General features: G+C 42.8%; 1 protein-coding gene across 1 annotated transcript in view; it reads left to right on the top strand.

Annotated features, from left to right (window-relative positions):
• ABCF1 (ATP binding cassette subfamily F member 1) overlaps positions 1-21,694 on the top strand; it is a 1,329,408-nt gene that overhangs the window by 14,932 nt on the left and 1,292,782 nt on the right. The window lies entirely within an intron of this gene.

Below are 21,694 nucleotides of genomic sequence, written 5' to 3'. Positions count from 1 at the left end.
GAGGATACTCCAGTGGCTCCTCTCAGTCCAGTGGTCTTATCAAGACCTTCCCCTCAGTCACCACATATTGATCACAGAGACGTGCAAACAGGATCTTCGTTGGTGGCTTCTTTCCTCCAACCTGGATCAGGGGCGACCCTTCGTTCCCCCATCCCCCTCGGCCACGTTGACTACGGCCACCTCCCAGACAGGGTGGGGGGGACATTATCTGGACAGGTCAGTCCAAGGCACGTGGCACTCTGAGTCTTCTCCACATCAATATCCTGGAAATGAGGGTGGTGCTTTTAACGTTGCAAGCACTGCACGATCACCTCCCCCAGGGTACGATAGCCATTCAGTCCAACAATATGTCGGTAGTCTGGTACTTGAACAAGCAAGGAGGGACCAGGTCTTACCCCCTTTGCAGAGAGGCCATGAAGGTATGGGATTGGGCGATTGCTACCAAATGTTTTCTAGTGGCAACACACATTCCGGGTTGATCCAATGTGATAGCCGACAGACTGAGCAGGACTTTTCTCTCCCCTCACGAATGGTCCCTGAACGACACAGTGGTGACACAGATTTTCAAGAGATGGGGAGCTCCATGTTGCGATCTTTTCGCAACTCCCCTCAACGCAAAATGCCAGCAGTTCTTCTCTCTCACACCAGTTCTGGGGGAGATTCCCAAGGATGCTGTGATCCAAGCTTGGCCCCCTGGTCTGCTATACGCTTTTACACCAGTTCCTCTTCTCCCCAAGGTGATTCAAAAGGCAATTCGCTTGGAAAGCAAAATGATTCTAATCGCCCCATACTGGCCTCGACAAGTCTGGTTCCCCTTTCTTCACAAATATGCATTGGAGGGTCCCTGGTTCCTGGACCAAGTTCCGGACCTCTTGACGCATCAGTCAGGACAGCTCCATCAAGTCCCTTCATTCATTGAGGCTAGCAGCTAGGCTACTCCTCTTCCGACAATAGTCAGGAGCCATTCTTTCGACCCTGAAGTCATGCATATTTTGTCCTCGGCCCACAAGACTTCTACTAAAAAGATGTATAGCAGTAAATGGAAGAGGTTTGCTATTTGGGCCCAACTCCAAGGGTTAGACCCTATGACAGCCTCGGTGTCAGAGGTTCTGAAGTTTTTAACTTCCCTGTTCAACCAGGGTTGTTCGGTGTCTACCATCAAAGTTCAATTGGCGGCTATTTCCAATTTTCACGAGAGCATAGAACCACCTTTAATGAGCAACAAGTTGTGTAAAGCCTTTATTAAAGGAGCTTGGCTTCTACGGCCCCCTATATCTCATCCCGCCCCACCGTGGGACCTTAACGTAGTGTTAGGTGCATTAACCACACCTCCCTTTGAGCCAGCAGCAACCTGTGACTTAAAATTTCTTTCTTGGAAGACTGCCCTTCTAGTTGCTATCACATCAGCTAGGCGAGTTTCAGAACTTCAAGCCTTATGTGTCACACCACCATACCTGGTATTTCACAAGAATAGAGTATCTCTGAGACCAAACCCATCCTTTATACCAAAGGTTTGTTCTAACTTTTGTTTGCAACAATCACTGGAGTTACCGTTTTTTTTCCCTAAGTATTCAAACAGAGCTGAGTATACCTTTCACAGCTTAGATTTACACAGACAATTACGTTTCTATTTGGATAGGACACACCAAGCACGAAAAACAGATCAACTGTTTGTGTCCTTTTCGGACAGTAAATTGGGCAAAGCCGTCACGAAAGTCACTATTGCCAAATGGATCAGAGACTGTATCACTCATATTTATTGCATTTCAAATAAAGAGCTTACAGTTCCAGTGAAAGCTCATTCTACCAGGGCTGTGGCCACCTCGGCAGCCTTTCATTCCAAGCTCTCTATTAATGACATCTGTGCGGCTGCTGCGTGGTCTTCTCTACACACCTTTATTTCTCATTACAAATTGGATGTGGCATCTAGGGGTCGAGCTTCCTTCGGTTCCACGGTTCTCCGGACCGTTTTCCAGTGAGCCACCCAGGAATTAGGTGCTAAGGACGCTGTCCCATCTGTAGAGAATGTAGGTGAGATAGGATCACATTACATCTTTTAGTTATGTACTTACCATAACTTTAGATGTATGGGATCCATCTTGCCTACATTCCTAATAACCCACCCTCCTTCCCCCCTGCCTTGTAGGCCAGAAGAGACCGGACAATCCGAATTCAACTGTTTCCTATCTTGAAACACCTGGCAATGTTATAACAACAGTCTATGTGTGTGTGCATGTGTGCGGACAAACAAGATCTGGGGAAGCAGTAGTGGTGCATCCTGGGATATGAGGTAACTCAGCCAATAAGAGACTGCATTCTATTGTATAGTGGCCGAGTCGGAGCCGAGGGTCGGCTCCGAACCCATCTGTAGAGAATGTAGGCGAGATGGATCCCATACATCTAAAGTTATGGTAAGTACATAACTAAAAGTTTCCTCTTATGCTCAATATTGTCATATACATTCTCTTCAATTTTTTTTTGATCTTGTGGTTGCACTGTTTTCTGTTCAGCATATTTAATTTCTCAGAATTATGGTTTGAACATTTTTTCTCATCTTAATACAGCATATTGTTCTAAAGGAAATGCTTCTTCCTGACCTTGAGTGTTGAGATCCTGAGGTTAAACTTGTATTTTTTTTTCATTCAAACAGTTTTTCTTTCAATACTTATGTTACTTCTCTAGCCTTTTCACTGAAATGCCCAAAGGGTCGAAGCTAGTTATAACTTGAGCCAAAACTGTGATAGTAAAGAACATTAACATCTTAGGATAACTTGCTTAACTTACACGGTAGGTTAGAATGTTTTTTTTAAATACATTGAGCTAACCTTGTAGATGTCCTTCAAGGATGCATCTGCAGTCCTTACAAATGGGTTGTCCTGTCGTCAGGCAGCCCTTCGGTCGGCCGGATTCCAAAGTCTGGGTCTGGCCTCGGCTGGTGTCGCACTTCACCCGACGTCATAGCTGCAGTACTTCGGGTATAAAGGCATCAGCCGACGCCATTTTCCTCAGTCTTTCTTGCCGCGTGGCGCCCGAAGCAGAAGCTGTTCGCAAGTGCCGGTCGGTTAGAACCAGAGATTACTACTACAAGTACCGAAGGCTTCTAAAAAGCTAAGTACCCCGTTGGGGACTCTTTCTTGCCTCAGCCGATGTCAGAAAAAGTGAATAACTGTTTAACTTGTGGGAAACAAATACCTCATAAAGATTTCCACTCTTACTGCTTACCTTGCTTAGGCCCAGACCACGACGTAGCAGCTTGTCTAGCCTGTGCTTCTTTCAACCGACGGACGCTTAGACGTCTGTCGGAATTTGCTGAAGAGTTTTTCGGCTCCGCTTTTGCTTACATTATGCCGTCGGATACTCCGACTTCGCAAATTTCTAAAAAACGCAAGGAAAAGGACCGACACTCGCGGTCAGCGGTTTCGGCCAAAACCGCGGTTAAGCCAACCGCGAGTGTCTCTGTTTCGGCTGAAACAGAGTCCACGGTTCTTCCTTCGGCCGAAAGCTTGCGAGGCCTCTTCCAGCCTGGCTGAATCTGCTACTGAAATCCCACCTGCTCTTGCAGGTTCACAGGATTTATCTGATACTATCCCTTTGGATATTTCTACCCCTGCACGTGGAGCTGCTAGGCCTCCTGCATCCATGTCGATTAAGGCCTTTGCCAGGGCTAAAGCAGCAAAAACTACCAAAACTGTGCCTGCTAAGACCCCCTCTCACAGGCCTAGCTCTAGTTCACAAATGCTTAGTCTAGCAGAGGATCTCACTTCTTTGATCCGGGGATCCCAACCTCATCCAGACAGGGCCTCTCACCCACCTCCAGAGAAGAGGACTAGAGTAGAGCCCCCTGAGCCAGTTTCTTCAGATGGCTCCTCTGATGAATCAGATAATTCAAACCCTCCAGAGGGCCCCTTTTCTCCTTATGAGGACTCTGATGCAGAAGAGTCCATTCCTTCTGCCTCTCCGCCTGAGGAATTTTCCTTTGGGGAAACCTTGCATGCTATGAGGGAACAATTTCAATGGCAGGGCCAGGATTTTTCAGATTCTAGGAAAAGGCTTAGAACCTTTTTGCATTTGCCACAGCATAGGCCTTTAGCCATTCCTCCAGTACTTACTGTTGTGGATGATGCTTTTAATGATGCTTGTACTGCTCCTGATTCTCTTCCTCCGGCCCCTGCTAAGCTCGATAGGTACTACAGGGTTCCGGACACACATTATCATTTGTATAAGGCCCCTTTTGCAGATCTCGAAACTATCTCCCAGGGACCCAAGGCTGTAGCAGCTACCTCTACCAAAAAACCCCTCCCCTCTGAAAGGGAATCTAGGGCCTTAGAGAGATGGGGTAAAAAAGTTTACACTTCTGCTACTCTTTCAGCTAGGGCCTTGAACTGTCAATTCCACATGATTCAGTATCAGGAATTTGTTAGACCAGTTAACTAAAAAACTGTCCTCGGATGAACCATTAGACAAAAAATCTGTACAGGAAATGGTACATAACATTCAGCAGGTCAGTAATCATTCCTTAAAATGCGGCTATGATGCACTGGAGGCTTCCTTTAGATCAGCCATGACTGGCACAGTGATCAGAAGACATGCATGGTTAAAAGAGCAGTCCTTACCAGACCATGTTAAATCAAAGCTCCTAGATGCTCCCATGGATAAGCTCAATTTGTTTGGCTCCCCTGCACAGCAGGTGCTGAAGAAGGTGGAAGAGAAAGCAAAATCTGTCCAGACAGTCAAGGATTTCTTGCAGGTCCAGCCTCCAAGGTTTAGCAGGAACTGGCCTTCCAAGAATTGGTCCTTTCCAGACACCTCCAGAGCTCCAAGAGGCAGGAATAAACGCTCAAGAGGCAGGGGTCAATCCAGAGGTGCCTACAGGGGACGTCCATGGCAGGCTAACAACCAGCGAGGTACAGCCACAGATCCAGCCACCACCACTTCCACAGGACAATCACAGTGACTTGGCTCTGGCACCGCCTACCAGGGAACAACTAGAGGCACCCTTAGGCGGGAAGCTAGCCTTATTTTTAGTAAACTGGCATTACATCACAGGAGACAAATGGATTTTACAGGCAATAGACCAAGGTTACAGGTTTCACTTCCATACTCTACCAAGGAAGAGAGGAATGCCAAACCTACCTCCAAATCAGAAGACAGAAGCTCTAGAACAAATAACTCACTTACTAAGGATGAGAGCTGTAGAAAGGGTACCATCTATGGAACAAGGGCAAGGATTTTACTCCAGACTCTTCCCGGTACCAAGAAAAGAAAACCAATGGAGACCTATTCTCGACCTGTCCGCTTTAAACACATACCTCATTGTTCCAAATTCAAAATGCTGACCCTACAGCAGCTTCTTCCCATGCTGGGCAAGGAGTCTTGGCTGGTAACTCTAGATCTCAAGGAGGCATACCTGCACGTCCCCATACGACCAAATTGCAGAAGATACCTCAGATTTCTTGCAGGATCAGAGCATTATCAATTCTCAGCATTGCCCTTTGGCTTATCTACTGCGCCCAGAGTATTCACGAAATGCCTGGCATCAGTAATTGCTCATTGCAGGCTTCAGGGAATTCAAATTTACCCTTACCTGGACGACTGCCTGTTACAAGCGGACAACAAAACAAATTAACAAAATATTTGGAAAGGGTCATTCATCTACTACAAGCCCTGGGATACACAGTCAATATAAAAAAAGTCAAGTCTGATACCATCCCAAAGGATAACCTTCTTCGGTGCAGTTCTGTACACATCAAAACAAATGGCATTCCGGACAGTAGAAAAACAGGAGCAACTCCCTTTCTACTTCATGGCATTAACAAAGCAGAACCAGCTAACAGCAAGAAAAGTCCTGCAAGCTCTCGGTTACATGGCATCCTGCATAATACTGATTCCACATGCCAGACTACATATGAGAAAGTTACAGTGGTACCTAAGGAATTTATGGTCTCAGCACAAGCACAGCCTAGAAACCCAAATTCCAATAATTCCATGCCTGAAACAAGAATTCCAATGGTGGGCTCAGGCCTGTCAATCAAACAAGGGACTGCCCTTCCACAGCACTCAACCAAGTCAGACCATCACAACAGACGCCTCAGAGCTCGGTTGGGGGGCACACATGCTGGACAAGTGCATACAAGGCTTATGGACTCAAGACCAGCTGCACCTACACATAAATCAAAAGGAAATGCTGGCAGTAAAACTGGCAATTCAGGCATTCAGACCATTTCTTCGACAGGGTCAACTGCTGATAAGGACGGACAACACCACAGTTATGTGGTACATCAACAAACAGGGAGGCACACATTCATACCCTCTATGCCGGATGGCAATGGACCTCTGGAATGTGGCACTGAGCTTCAACATTCAGTTACAAGCAATTTTTGTGCCAGGAAAAGAAAATATACTAGCAGACATCCTAAGCAGAACTACCACAGATGCCCACGAATGGATGCTGCATCCGGACATCTTCAAAACCATTACAGGGAAATGGGGACTACCAGAAATAGACTTATTTGCATCCCCACACAATCACCAACTGAAAAAATTCTGCACAAGGACGTACCACCCACTTGCTTGGAAAGTGGACTCCCTATCTTTCAGTTCAAAAAACCTGACAGCATATGCATTCCCACCTCTTCCTTTGATGCACAAGGTGCTATTGAAGATCAAAGAAGACCGTCCAAGGATCATCCTGATAGCTCCAGACTGGCCAAGGCAACATTGGTACCCATTACTGAGGAGTATGTCTCGGGAGCAAATATGGCCTCTGCCCCTCGTTCCCTTGCTGTTAACACAGAACAACTTCAAAACACTGCATCCAAACCTGAAAACACTGCAGCTGACTGCCTGGAACATTGCATAAGACCAAATAACCCAGATTTATCTCAAAGGGTTAAAGACATTATCTTGGAGGCTCGCAGACCCTCAACAAGAAAAAAATTATTCAGCAAAATGGAAAAGATATCTCATTTGGAGTACTGCAAAAGGAGAGAATGTGTCACTGGTAAACATAGCTAACATCCTGGAATACTTGGCAGAGCTCTTCCACAACGGCCTGTCCTATTCTTCCATTAAGATTCATGCATCAGCTATTTCAGCAGAATACAACTTGGATCCTCCAGTCTTCTCACATCCTCTGCTCAGGCAGTTTCTGAGAGGGATTAAAAATGTAAAGCCACCTAGGAAGCCACCATTGCCAGCATGGGACTTGAACTTTGTGCTAGAAAAGTTGACACTCCCTCCTTTCGAGAAAGCAGCAACAGCAGAATTACAGTACTTATCATGGAAAACTGCTTTCCTGCTTGCAATCACTTCAGCAAGAAGGGTATCTGAGCTACAGGCATTAATGGCAGTACAGCCCTTCCTGATCTTCCATCAAGATAGAGTGTCCATGAGAACTAATTCTACTTTTATGCCAAAGGTGGTCTCCAGGGTATCTTTAAATCAAGCTATCCACCTAACTACATTCTTCCCCAACCCACAGAACAGGGGAGAAAGACTGTTGCATACCTTGGATGTACATAGACAATTACGCTACTACCTGGACAGGACCAAGAGCAATAGAAAAACTGACCAGCTACTGGTAGCATATGCAACAGGAATGGAAGGAAAAGCAATTTCAAAACAGACAATCTCTAAGTGGATAGGAAATTGCATTAGATTTTGTTACTCCTACCATGGGAAGAAAACTCCAGAAAACATCAGGCCTCACTCTACAAGGGCTACAGCCACTACCACAGCTTTTTACGAGGAGTGGCTACCAAAGACATTTTAGAGGCTGCTACTTGGAGCTCCGTGCATACATTTGCCAAGCATTATAATTTACCTTTATACTCCAGATCCCGAGCAGGTTTTGCCACTGCTGTTTTGCAAGGGATCTTAACTACACCATAATCTTTTTCTCCTCCTCCCCCAGTTTGGCTATGGTATTCTACCCATTTGTAAGGACTGCAGATGCATCCTTGAAGGACATAGTACAGTTTTGTACCTACCATAAATGTAGATGTCCGATAGGCATGCATCTGCAGTCAGGATTACCCACCCTCCTTCCCTCTGTGGTACTCCTAGGGTATTTGCCCATCTTGTAGCTAGCTGGGGGAATCTATTATGGTGTATTTGTTTGTATATATGTACATACATGCTTATTTTTTGTTTGCTCTCTACTATTTGGAACCATTTGCATTTATCCAAATTTAGCCTTCCTAGAGGGCACCTGGCATCTGGGGCAAGAAACACTGAGGAAAATGGCGTCGGCTGATGCCTTTATACCCGAAGAGCTGCAGCTATGACGTCGGGTGAAGTGCGACACCAGCCGAGGCCAGACCCAGACTTTGGAATCCGGCCGACCGAAGGGCTGCCTGACGACAGGACAACCCATTTGTAAGGACTGCAGATGCATGCCTATCGGACATCTACATTTATGGTAGGTACAAAACTGTACTAAATGGAAGAATTTCATAAAGATATTCTGACCTACCATGCTCGTCAAGCAAGTCCCACTGAGATGCTAATATTCTTATCATAGTTTTGGCTCAAGTTATAACTTGCTTGGACCCTTTGGAAGGGTTAGATGTTGCCTGCTTTTACAGTCTTCTCTTTCTTCTAACAAACAGTAAAAATCAGAGGCAAATTTAACGTATAAAGCAATGTAAAGAAATAAAGCTTGTTTATTTGGCATTTGCTTACCGAAAAAGTCTGATTTGGAATGAGACGATTTTCAGCAGAGACCCAGGGAGAAGCACTCCAGAAGCATGTCTTTGTAACATGGGAGGAAACTGGAGCACCTGGAGGAAACTCATACGAGCACAGGGAGGACATGCAAAACTCCACACAGAAGGCACCCCAGCTGAGTATCGAAATGGAGAACATCTTGCCCGGAGACCATACAAACTGTTTCACAACTGTGTCCAAATAAATGTCAACCAGGCCAGGAAGGAGTTGAGCCTACATTCTTCTGATCTGTAGTCAGACGCATTATCCATTGCGCCACTGGCCCTGGTCTCCAACCCAATCATTAACATAGGGGATCACAAAACAAACACTGGATGGTTTGAAATAAGGTCTGGAGTCTGCCTGCAACTTCTTGGACATCATGGCCAGTATTCTTAGGGAACCACATCTGATTTTTGGAAGGATTAGGTGATCATCTTTGGGATCAGTATCATTCATAGATTCATAGTAGATGGATATAAGCCACAGGCCAACATCTTCATTTTCTATCCTGACGTCCTGATTTTTGGACATCCTCAGATTGGACTTAGTCATCTTAGGTAGAAAGAGGAGAGCAGACTGTGCCATCTTCATTGTTTGCTCATCACAGCTATTAAGTAGTCAGGTCTTTCTTCATATATGGACTTTTAGTACTAGTTTGGAAGACTATTTTATTCATCTCTAGTGTCTTATTGATTGTGAAGTGCAGCTGCCTTCTTTGTGTGTTAGCATTTTCAAGGGCTGGTGACACACTCAGAAAATAGCATTGTCAAGTTTGTCTGTGGTGTACAAATCTCATGGAAGGATTTCATTGTTTCTCTATGGGAGGATCACTATATACCCACTTAAGGATGCTCCTGCTTTTAGAAAGACCCAAATGTGTACCGCTAATAGTTTGAAAGTCTTCTTGTAGCACCAGAAGCTATTTTCTTTAAGCCAGGGTATGACTATCTCATATGTCGGGAGGAGCGTCTTCCCCTGAAGGGTCTAAGAACCTTAAAGCCAAGCATCACTAAAATGTGGAAGAGTTGCGAGAGTCTAAATAAATGGGTACGATGCTTAATGCCATTGAGATTCAGTCCTGCAGAGGTCGAATGGGTCTGGCTTTGTGGAGTTGTGCCATCTGATAAACTGCCAGCTCTGGCACTTATTTCAACTGCACTGCTATTTGAGGAAGTCTGTTTGGAGGCTTGCAGTAGGTAGCACTAATGGTTTCATGCCAGGCTTCACCAGAAATTATAGCTGTAGCTCTGCAGAATTACTTTGCTTGAGCATTCTCTGACCAGCACTTGGGCACAGGCCCTATGTAAAGACCCTTCCCTGCAAGGTATGATTCTGATTTTTGCATATTAGCTCTCTGTTCAACGATGGCCAGTTACTTTTGAGCATCAGCAAAATTAGTTGTCCATTGGATTTTGAGGCCTGTTTTGTCACTTTGGGTGTTGTACTTTTCAGCACATTTTGAGAAATAATGCACACAAGTTCTTTCGAGCGTACCACTTTAAGTGGATTCTTCATGTGACTCTCATCAGCTTGGTGGAGAACCAAGACTAAGCTTATTCCTTGGAGATGTTTAACTCTCGATTGCAGTGCAGATGAGAGAGAGAGTTTTCTTTCACATTACCACCAGATGTTCCTTTAAGGAGTCCCTGAAGCTAATGATGAATCACTTCTATTTTTTTTTATTAAAAGAAATGACCATCTCTCACAAAAGGTACCTAGAGGTGACAAATATTGATGTTCCCAAACTGACTATTTCTGTAGTATTCCAGGTTTTAAAGACTCATTTAAAAATGCTTAATTTAGATTAGGTTTGCCAGCCACAGCTCATTGGAAGCCCAGCAGGTTTTTCATGTGAAGAACTGGGTTAAATATTTATGTGAAACTTCTTTGGCAGACCCAGAAACCATCTCCTTGGTTGAGGGCGATCCAAGTTAGCACTTCTAAAATATCAAAATAGTCTACCAAATGACAAAGATGGCAGTGTTTTTGGTTGCCAAGCCATCCCTGGTTAAAACCATATGATGAAGTACCAGGGAGATGTTGAAACAAAAGAGGTTGTCCTTTATATTTGAGGCTTGCCAGGTATTTAGACAATTCTCACAGTAGGGCATCCGAATGGTTAAGTCAACAAGCAAAGGATTGTAGTTTTGCTGGAACTGAATTCATCCTCCAGTCTTGGTGAGTATCTTCTTGAGGTGTGGACCCTGTTTTTCACAATCACATCAAGATGACACTGATATATAAACTGTATTTTGTACAGCATATATTATGGGCAGAAGTAGGTTATAAAATAAAAGTTAGCTGGGTGCACAAGACCCAGGATAAAAATGTGCCCAAACCTGGTAGGCGTGCACTGCTGCCAGGACTGGGAAAAATGACAGTGTAGAATCAAGACACGGGAACAGTCCTACAGTGGGGGCTAGGCCAGGCCCAGGGGGAGGATGCCCCCCTGTTGTAGAAGGGAGTAGCAGTCTACAAAAAAAAAGATAGGCCAAAAAGGAGCATTCAAGATGATATAGTGGATTATTAAGGATAAAAAAGAAATTGTGTTACTATTATGCAAGAAGCCCGGAATTTCCAGACAGATGCTGCACAAAATGAGAAATTAGAGGAAAGAAAAATACTTCCACAAGAAAAACTGTCAGAAGCATCAAATCAAAATTTGTGTTCATTAATACAACAGTTTTATGAAGAACATTATAGACTAGGAAACCCTGAGCCATTTGGAGAAAGACTTGACTGAGGAAGTGTGAAAATATATAGAAAAAATCTAGAGAGTTTTTGTTTAATGGTAACAAAAAAAAAAAAAAAAGCATGGACATGGGAAAGAAAGCAAGATGCGACATGGTGCAATATTTATGCAAAGGAGAAAGCTAAATTAATCAACACAAAAAGGCAGCCTCAAAGATAATCGAAGAGAAATACAAACAAAGGCATCCAGTTATGGAAAATGTCACAATAAAAAAAAAAATCACAAAGGAGGAGCGTAGAACAGATTAGTAAAGTAGAAGTTAAAAATAATAAAAGATGAAGTTATGGAATGCTTGCGAAGTGAAGGATTTAGTGCAGAAAGTGCAACTCTGATAACACCACAGCAGGATAGAGCAACAGACCCCCAAATTAAGGAGAAACCAGTGGAGTGGGAAACATCTGCTCAGTTGCCGTATGAAGAAACTTTGGCGCCTTCCACAGGAAATCATCACAAACATTCAGTTGGAGTTGCACTGTAAAGGAGGAAACTGGCAACTCTGACCGTCAATGTTGTGGAATGATAGGCCAGTGAGTTCCCATATGAAAGAGCAACGGATGACACAGGATGAAACTGAACAGAATGTGGCACAGGAAGATAATCTGGAACTTTCTATAGAATGCTTGCAGGAAATGGAGAAGAAAGAATGTGCCCTCAGTTTAGAAGAAAATGACCTAAGAGAAGACGTGCTTGATGTAATAGAAATGGACAGACGTATTAAGATCAGTGAAAGAAATAGACTACAGAAAGTCAATAAAACCCCAAAAGGTAGGAGTTTGATAAAATAAATTAACACAGTAGGTAGGACTGTCAATAGAGATTCATATGCTATAATGGAAACAGGATATACTACTGTGCAGGTAAATTAATAACCTAAAGTCTTAACACAAACACACAGGGTAGTAAGGGAAAGGAAGGGGAGAATTCAAATGCCATTGTGGAAGTATCGAATAGCAAAAACTATAAAGCAGTTAAGACAAGTCTTGTCACTGTCAAGAGTATAGAAGAGGGAGCAGATTAACAAAAATACTTTGATAGATGTGGTAAAAGCAATGGCAGTATCAGAAGAGATCAGGATTTATCGTGCATTATTGCAAATAAACTAAAAGTATCAGCACAGACAAAAACATAGAAGATCTTTATATTTATTTATTTGACATTTGTTTACTGGGAAGGTCCGACTGGCATGTAGCCCATTTTCAGTGGTGGCCTGGGGAGAATAGCTCCTCATTACAAACAAAAGAGCATCAACTTAACATTTTACATAATAGTAGATTAGTACAATAACAACATGATAGTGCACAGCTATAGTAGTTAAATACAGCAATTGTATGATGCAGCCTATCACAAGAAAAACTGAGGCAACTTAAATCAATCAGCAAGCGTTATTTAGGGGAAAGCTTATTTACATAAAATGCTATAGTGTTAGTAAAAAAAGAAATTAAAAAAATGAGTGATGTGATAAGTGACAGGATACTAGAAGAAGCAAGACTGAGGACCAATAAGGATGTGCAAAAGATAGAAAAAGATAAAGGATAAAGTGAAGGATGATAGTGAAAGGGATAAAGTGAAACTAGGCAAGAGCAGATGGTGGAGTTGTAAAAAGGTTGTGCATTTGTGACTGTTGGGGAGTGAAAACAAGAGAGGAGAAAACAATCAATGTGAAATCATCCAGGATTAGCACAAAAACAAAGCCATGAATTGTATAAGTAGGCTTTAAGGAGTTCTTTGAATTTAAAGATGTTAGTAGTATTTATGATTTCCTGAGGTATATTGTTCCATTGCAGATAAATGAAAAGTAAAAAAAAAAAAGGCAATTTATTGATACAAAATGTTTTAGAGAACTGGGAAATGAGGCAAAAGGAGTTGAAACACCACCAAAAAAAGAAGAGAAAGATACATTTTGGAGAAATCTTTTTCTAGATCCTGTGGAGCATAACAAAGATTCTTAATGGATAGAAGAAGTTGTGAAGATTGGGTGAATATAGATGAAGGCTGCCAGCCTAGCCAGATAGAATTTTGGAGATAATTCTGTCATCCGTAAATATTACTGTAAACCACAGCTTTGTTGTCTTAAATGGTAAAAAATAACGGTACATGTGGAACTGAAAAAAACGTAACAGTGCACCCTACTGACCAAGTAAAGCATGTTGTGACCCTTTGATGTAAACATGACTCCGGCCCGTCTAGATGAAGGAATTCTTGCTGTTGTTTTAAGGCCAGAGTTAATGGCCAGAATTTGCATGCATAAATGTCCTTTATTGCTCTGGTTTCTGCCCAGAGGTGAAGAATGTAAATGTAGTTTGTTTAGCCTGGGAAGCCAGGGAAGTGTGAAGAATGATGTAATGTGAACCAGGACTGTGATTCTAAAGACAGCGAAAATCAGAGAGCATTAAACATTTTTGTCTTGACCATCCAACCCATCAGCACTGTCATGCTCTATATGTAAGCTTATGTTAGATTTGTGTGTTCTCTCAGAAATAGTCTAATCTTTCTAGTTTCTAGCTAAGTGTTTTTCTGTGATGTCAGAACTGTACTACTGAATTATTTTAAGTATTTTTCTGTGATCTCTGAGCTCTTGACTAGCACTGTGTAGTAAAATGTATTGTCTTGTGTTTTGACTATTTGTTAAATATTTTTAAACCCTTTCAACTGTGGCTGTTTTTGTAGAGATAATTTAAGCTCTTTAGAGTACTTGCATGCCTTTGGTAAAATTGTATAAAGACACTCTAATAGCTTTAGCCCTGGGGTGTGCTACCAGTTGGATAATAATACTGCACAGTAATATTTGGACATCCTTTTAAGGGCCTTTGAGTAGCTAATAATTATTAGTGGGTGGTGGCAGCTGGTACTACCGTATAGTCTGGGAAAAAGGGACACAGCTGGAGAACCTGTGCCAGCTTTCCCCAGAAGTGTCTGTGTGGTTATATAAACTCTTTTCCAAGTGTGTGTGTGTGTGTGTGTGTGTGTGTGTGTGTGTGTGTGTCAGCTACTTGGGCAGAGACACGAAGCACTGCTTGGACAGAGAGGGTGCTGGTTTTAGCTTGCCCACTAGGCTGAGATCTGGACCCTATAGCTGTGCTGGTGAGGAGTCTTATTGAGGACCTGGAGAGCAAGGGAATGACCAGCCCCGGACTGACTGTGATCTCAGTGTGCTCTTAAGGGTAATTGCACTTTACTGTGTGTATTTGTCATCCTTTCCTCCTATATGAGACGCCCCTCACTGGTGTTAGTGGTGAGGATTGAGGCTCCTTGATTGCTGGGCCTGGGCACGGGCGTCACAGAAGTAAAAAAAAGCATAAGAAGTCCAAGTGTACAGGACATGAAATGGGATGAAGTAACGGCCAGAGAGATTCAAACAAAGTTAAGAACAGCTCCTAATTAGAAAACCAAAGGCCCAGATGCAGTACCTAACTTCTGGCTAGAGGTATTAACATCTTTACGTGAAGATCTAGCCATGAATAAGAACTATTTGTATGCGCATCCTGAACAGAGACCAGCCTGATTAACAATAAGAAAAACAATACTCCTACTTGAATGAACCTGCAAGCTGTCTTAAAAACTATAGACCGATAACTTGCCTGCTGACGACGTATAAACTGTACACTGGAATTGATGCTGACAGTTTGTAGTAATTTAGAAAGTTATAATGGAGAACTATAAAAAGTGGAAGAATCTAAGTATGGCATTGATAGACTGTAAAAAGGCATTTGACAGTATCCCACATTCAGTAATGAGTACTTAAAAATATATAAGATACACCCTACACTGATGGATTACATTACAGTGGCCATGAAACAGTGGCAAACCACTTCACAGTTAAACCATGATAAAGGACAAATTATTATTCCGGGGATAAAAACTCAGTGGGATATTTCAATGCGACTGTTCCTGTGGCTCTTTTGTCTAGCTTCAATGCGACTGTTCCTGTGGCTCTTTTGTCTAGCTTTAATCCATTAAGTTGTCTACTAGACAGATTAGGTCATGGTACAATTTGGTTTCCAGAAAACAAAATGGAAAGACGTCTCATCTTTTTGTAGATGATTTAAAACTATAGAGTTGATCAGATGTGGAACTGAAGGCACAAATGCAAGTGGTCAAAACTTTTTCAGATATAAGAATGTCATTTGGTTTTGATAAATGTGCAAAAGCATCCTTTAAAGCAGAAAAGCTGCAGGACCAAGAAATCATCAGTTTGGGACAGGATTTTGATATAAAAGAACTTCAGCAGGAAGGAGTGTATATAAATATTTGGGAATTGATGAAGGATCAACAATAAAACAAATGAAAATAAAGCTTGGCAAGGAATATTTTATAAGACTTGAATACTGAAAACAGTGTTGGGGTCTAGGAACAAAGTCCAAGCTATAAACCAATTTGCTCTTCATGTCCTAAGTTAGTTTTGGAGTGACTGTCCCCAAAAGGTGCTGAATAGGAAAACCAGAAGGATGCTTCATGCTCCACAAATGATGTATAAAAATCAGTGCATACCAAGATTGTTTATTCCCCATTCTGAAGGAGGTATGTACTTCAAAACTGAGTACATGTATAGATCTGCACTCGAGACTCACATTACCCAAATGTAATGAAAGTTTTGAAACGTGAGGAGAGTAAGTCTAAAATTACTTCCCTGCTTAGTTTAGCAGAAGCGTATTGGCGTCAAGCGGGATGGAAATCAAACCAGAAGCAGATTAAAAAAATCAGGCAGCAACTGAATGTGCCAAAAAACTTAAGAATACAAGGTGAAGGATCAGATGAGAAGGTAAGAAATGTGGAAAATGCATAAATATATTTGCAAGTATAGAAAACTGTTGGAACAACTTCATGTTGATCAAGATTGAATGCAAGAATGGTTTAGGAGAGATGAATTTAAACCAAAAGATGAATGGTTAATATTGGCAGCCCAAGATAGTGGACTATGTACACGGTTTACAAAGTCCATTGAACGTGTGGGAGAAATGGACAAACGTAGGTTTTGTAAAACAGAACTGGATACAGTTGCACATATTGCTGCTGGTTGTGATATACTAATGGCAGAAGGACTATACTGAAAGGCATAATAATGTGGCAAGACTGTTGCATTGGGGATTGTATAAATATTATATTGAACTAGCTGAAAAACACTAGAAACATGAGCCACAAAGCATCATAGAAAATGGTTTGTCACATGATCAGCCATTACTAACAGTTTAAAAGCTAGATGCAAGACAAACAGATGCAGTAGTCCATGAAAAGAAGACAAAAGTAGCATTGATTATTGAAATTGCAACACCCAGTGACTACAGTGTCTTGCGTAGAGAGATGGTCATAAAATATCAGAATTTGTAGGCAGAAACGAGGTCAGTGTGGAAGAAGGATACCCAGACAGTTCCAGTAGTAGGAGGAATGGGTCTTACAAAAAAAAATTTACAATCATACTTGGATATGTTGCTGATAGATATAACGCCATATAAATTCCAGGAGGAGAAATTGGGTCCATTCCCGTCATGGTATTAGAAGCCCAAAAGTCTTGGAGAAATTAGTCCCTGTGGAACATAAGGATGCTGGATGGATAGAAAAATTAAAAGAAACAATAAGGAGTTCATATGTAGAGGATATAAAATGGATGAAGTAACGGCTAGAGAAATTGAAACAAAATTAAGAGAAACTAATTGGAAATCCCCAGGAGCAGATGGAGTACCTAATTTCTGGCTACAAGTATTACCATCTTTGCACAAAGAGTTAGCCCTGAGTAAAAATATGACTTATATGCATGCCAACCACTGACGTGGTTAACAAGAAAAACGACTCTCCATAAAAGTCAACCTGTAAGCTACTCTAAAAACTTTAACATGCCTTCTGACAATGTACAAACTATATACTGCAACTGATGCAGACAGAGTTTATAGTTACTTGGAAAACTCAGTTATGGCAATGGAACAAAAGGGTAACAAAAGTAAGGCACAAGGAACAAAGGAACATCTGTTGTCAAATAAAACTAATAGAGAATTGTAAAAAGGGAAGAATCTGATTGACATGGCTAGATTACAAAAAAAAAAGTTTGACAGCATCCACATTTATGGATAAAGGAGTACTTACAGGTGTACAAGATGCATCTTACATTAGCTACATTACAGTGACTATGAAACAATGACAAACCACTTAGCAGTTAAGCCATGACAAAGGGCAAATTATTATCCTGGTCCTGCAGCTGTACCTCCTGTCTTGGAGGCTTTCCTTGATGCTTTTGCATCCACTTCTCTTCTGCTGCACCAGACTCCAGCAACCATAGCTAAAAGGCCCAACAGCTTTTATAAGGTACAGGAGAACCCAAAATTTCTGCACAAGACCCATCTGTGTTTCCCTTGTGCACAAACAAGCTTTCTAAGATACTGCATGCTGCCAGAGAGACCTCTACCTTCTGATAAAAACAGCAGTGCAATGGACATCTTTGAGGAAAAAAGCTTGTACGTTTTCCATTTTGGTGTTTAGGGCTTTAAATTATCAGATTCAAATGACTAAGTACTTACTGTCTGTTTTGGGCATTTTAAATAAAACATAGCCCTACCCTAAAGAACAAACCAGTAAGCAGACTTTGTGTGGTGGTTCAGGCTTCCCAAATAGCTGGATGGGTCTTATTCAAGATCCAGAGGGGATACCCAAAGGTACTACTGGTGACTCCCTATTGGCCAATGCAGCACTGGTTCCTCCCTTCTCTTCCACCTTACCAAGGGCAATCGCTGGGAGCTCCCCTCTGCAACAGTGGACTTGTAGTGAGCCCTTCTGCTGTGTGCGCATCATCCCAACCTGACATCCCTCAGTCTGACATTATGGATAATTGGTGTCTAAAAGGGATCAGAGTTGTCGCAGTCTGACCTGGCATACTTGTGCATTAAGGCATATATTTCAGCCATATCTGCATGCCTACCACTGGACTTTCCAATTCTGGCCAGACTAGAGGTAAAGCAGTTTTGAAAGGTGTACTCAGCCTGAATTCTCCAAGGAAAGCTAATTTCCCCCCCTTCCATACACACACACACACACACACACACACACACACACACACACACACACACACACTTGGGGCCTCAACTTTCTGCTGAAAAACTCACTTCCCTTCCTTTTCAGCCACAGTAGCTGCCTCTCTAAAATTCTGTACTTGGAAAACCATTCTTTTGATTGCTTTCACTTCTGCCAGATGAGTTTCTGGGCTACAGGCCCTTATAGCAACCCCTTCCATTTCTTATTTTGTGTAAAGACAGTGTGTCTTTGAGTGACAGTCCTTCCTTCTTACTAAAGGTGGTAAATGAAAACTCTGTCTCTCTCAACCAGGCTGTAATATTCCTACTTTCTTTCCTGTTCAACAAAAGAAGGGAGAAATAATACTACATTCTCTGGACATACATAGACCGCTCAGATTCTACCTGAATAAGACTAAGGATATTTGCAAGTCTGACCAATTGTTTTCCGGATTCCAAGTTAAGGAACACAGTTTCAAAGCAAGCTATTGCTAACTATAGATGTTCTTCATCTCACATTGCTGCAGTCATAACCTGTGGGGTAGTCCGCTGTCCTCGGTCGGCCCGAATACCAAAGTGTTAGGCTGGCGTCGGTCATGGTCGCTTAGATCTGACGTCAGTACGCCGTGGTACTAAAGCGCATGACCGACATCATATCCTCAGTCTTTCTTGTTGCATGGTCCGAAGCAGAAGCAGCGTTTGCAAGTGCAGTTCGGCGTCCTGAAATTTTCGTATTCTGAGTTTCAGACCGAATCCAAGTTGGGCTAAGTACCCCGTTGGGGAATATTTTTGTCTTTTCTTGCCTCAGTTAAATCCGGATGTCAGAAAAAGTGAATAATTGTATTTCTTGTGGGAAACAGATACCTCATAGGGATTACCACTCTCTGTATTCCTTGTTTGGGGCCTGAGCACGACGTAGTCGGGTGTCGCTTTTGTGCTAAATTTAATAAGCGCACCATTAAACGTAGGTTAGATTGTGCTAGGCTTGTCTTCGGTAAGCGGTGTAATTACAATATGCCGTCGGATCCTCCGACGCCTGCTACCGCGAAGAAGCGTAAAGAGAAATCGTTGAAATCCAAGCAGGATGAGTCGTCCATTCCGGACGCCGGTTCTTTAGAAACCACGGTGGAATCTGTGGATCTGGCCGAGGTTTCAGTTGAGTCTCAGGGGGAACCTTTAGTTTTGCAAGATGTGGCCTCTCAGGAGTCGGGTCAGGCTGAGGGCGCCTCTCAGGTTGCTGTGCTCCCTTCTTTGCATAAGGTGGTTAGGCCTTCTCCTTCTGTCTCTAAGGTATCTTCAAAGGCCAGGCCTGGTTTGTCTTCCTCTGGCGTCAGTCCTAGTTCTGCAGGTTCTGTGCCTAAAAAACACATGCTTAAAATGGCAGAAGATTTGATTACCTTGATCAGAGGTTCTATGCCCCCTCCAGATAAGAGGCCTAGGGTGGAGCCAGAGGTGGAAGGATTGGAACATTCTTCAGATTATTCAGAGTCTTCGGCTGAAGACATTCAGGATTTTCCCCCTTATTCTGATTCTGACGCAGAGGATTCTAGTCCTTCTGCTTCCCCTCCAGAGGATTTTTCTTTTTCAGAAACCCTGCATTCTATGAGGGAGCATTTTAAATGGGAAGGTCAGGATTTCTCAGATTCCCGTAAGAGGCTTAGGGAATTCTTGTTTTTACCACAACATAGGCCCTTGGCTATACCTCCGGTTTTGGATGTTGTACAGGATGTTTTCTCTGAGGCTTCCCTTAATCCAGACTCTTTACCTCCTGCCCCGGTTAAGCCAGACAGGTATTACAGGGTGCCAGAGGCTCATAAATATTTGTATAAGAGCCCTAGGGCTGACCCAGAAACTATTAGCCAGGGACCTAAGGGTGTCAGGGCTTCTGTTGTAAAGAATCCAGTTCCCATGGATAAGGACTCTAGGGCTTTGGATAGGTGGGGTAAAAAAGTGTATACCTCTTCCACTCTTGCAATGAGGGCTTTAAATTGCCAGTTTCATATGCTGAAGTACCAGAATTTTCTTCTTAGTTAATTGAAATCTAAGGTGGATGCTTTAGCAGAAGGCATAGAGTGTAAAGAATTACAGGATTTGGTTCATGCCTCTGATCAGGTGGGTAAGCATTCTTTGCAGTGTGGTTTTGATGCTTTGCAGGCCTCTTCCAGGGTGGCTGCCACTGGATCAGTTATTCGTAGGCACGCCTGGCTTAAGGATCAGAACTTGTCAGAGCATGTTAAAGCTCGAATTTTGGATGCTCCCCTTCAGTCTGAAGTTTTGTTTGGTTCTCCTGTGGAGTCAGTCTTGAAGAAAATGGAGGACAAAGCTAAGTCTATGCAGACTGTTAAAGATTTTTTGCAGGTGCAGCCCCCCAAGTTTAGCAGAAATTGGCCTACTAAGGGATGGGCTTACCCTTCTTCTGATTTGCAGTCTAGGGGCAGATCTAGACGTGGTAGGGGCAGAGCTCATGCACAGGGTTCTTTTAGGCCTAGGACGTGGAGTTCCCCTGCACAGTCTACAGGTGAGGGCAGGGGCCAGTCCTTTCGTAAACAGACCCAATGACCTGCATCTTCAGCTGCCCGATCCTTCCTGTCTGGCAGCTCCTCTGGGAGGAAAGTTGGCACTTTTCAGGCAAAATTGACTTTTAGTCACCCAGGACAAATGGGTGTTGGACATTATAAACCAAGGCTACAAGTTTTATTTCCACACATTGCCCCCTTTCAAAGGCATGCCAGACGTTCCTCCTCAGCAAAAGGCGGAGGCTCACAAACAGATTTCTTTACTTCTTCAAATGGGAGCTATCCAGCAGGTCCCTCCGTCAGAGGTGGGCCTAGGATTTTATTCTCGCCTGTTTCTTGTACCAAAGAAAGGAAACACTTGGAGGCCAATTCTGGATTTGTCTATTCTCAACACATACCTGGACATTCCAAAATTCAAAATGTTGACTTTGCAACAACTTCTACCTATGCTGCGCAAAGATCACTGGATGGTAACTCTGGATCTCAAGGAGGCTTATCTTCATATTCCTATCAGGCCAAGCTGCAGGAGATTCCTGCGTTTTCGGGCTGGGACTTTACATTATCAGTTCTCTGCATTGCCCTTTGGCTTATCTACTGCGCCCAGGGTGTTCACAATGGTTCTGGCTCCGATGATAGCCTTCTTAAGGTTAAGAGGAATACAAATTTATCCTTATTTGGACGATTGCCTGATTCTTGCTCAAGACAAAGACAAGCTACTTCAC

The sequence above is a fragment of the Protopterus annectens genome, chromosome 9.part0 (genome assembly GCF_019279795.1).
Source record: "Protopterus annectens isolate FY-2018-M chromosome 9.part0, PAN1.0, whole genome shotgun sequence".
NCBI lineage: Eukaryota > Metazoa > Chordata > Ceratodontiformes > Protopteridae > Protopterus > Protopterus annectens.
Note: the sequence above shows the minus strand (reverse complement) of the source record. Positions and strands in the feature narration are given on the sequence as shown.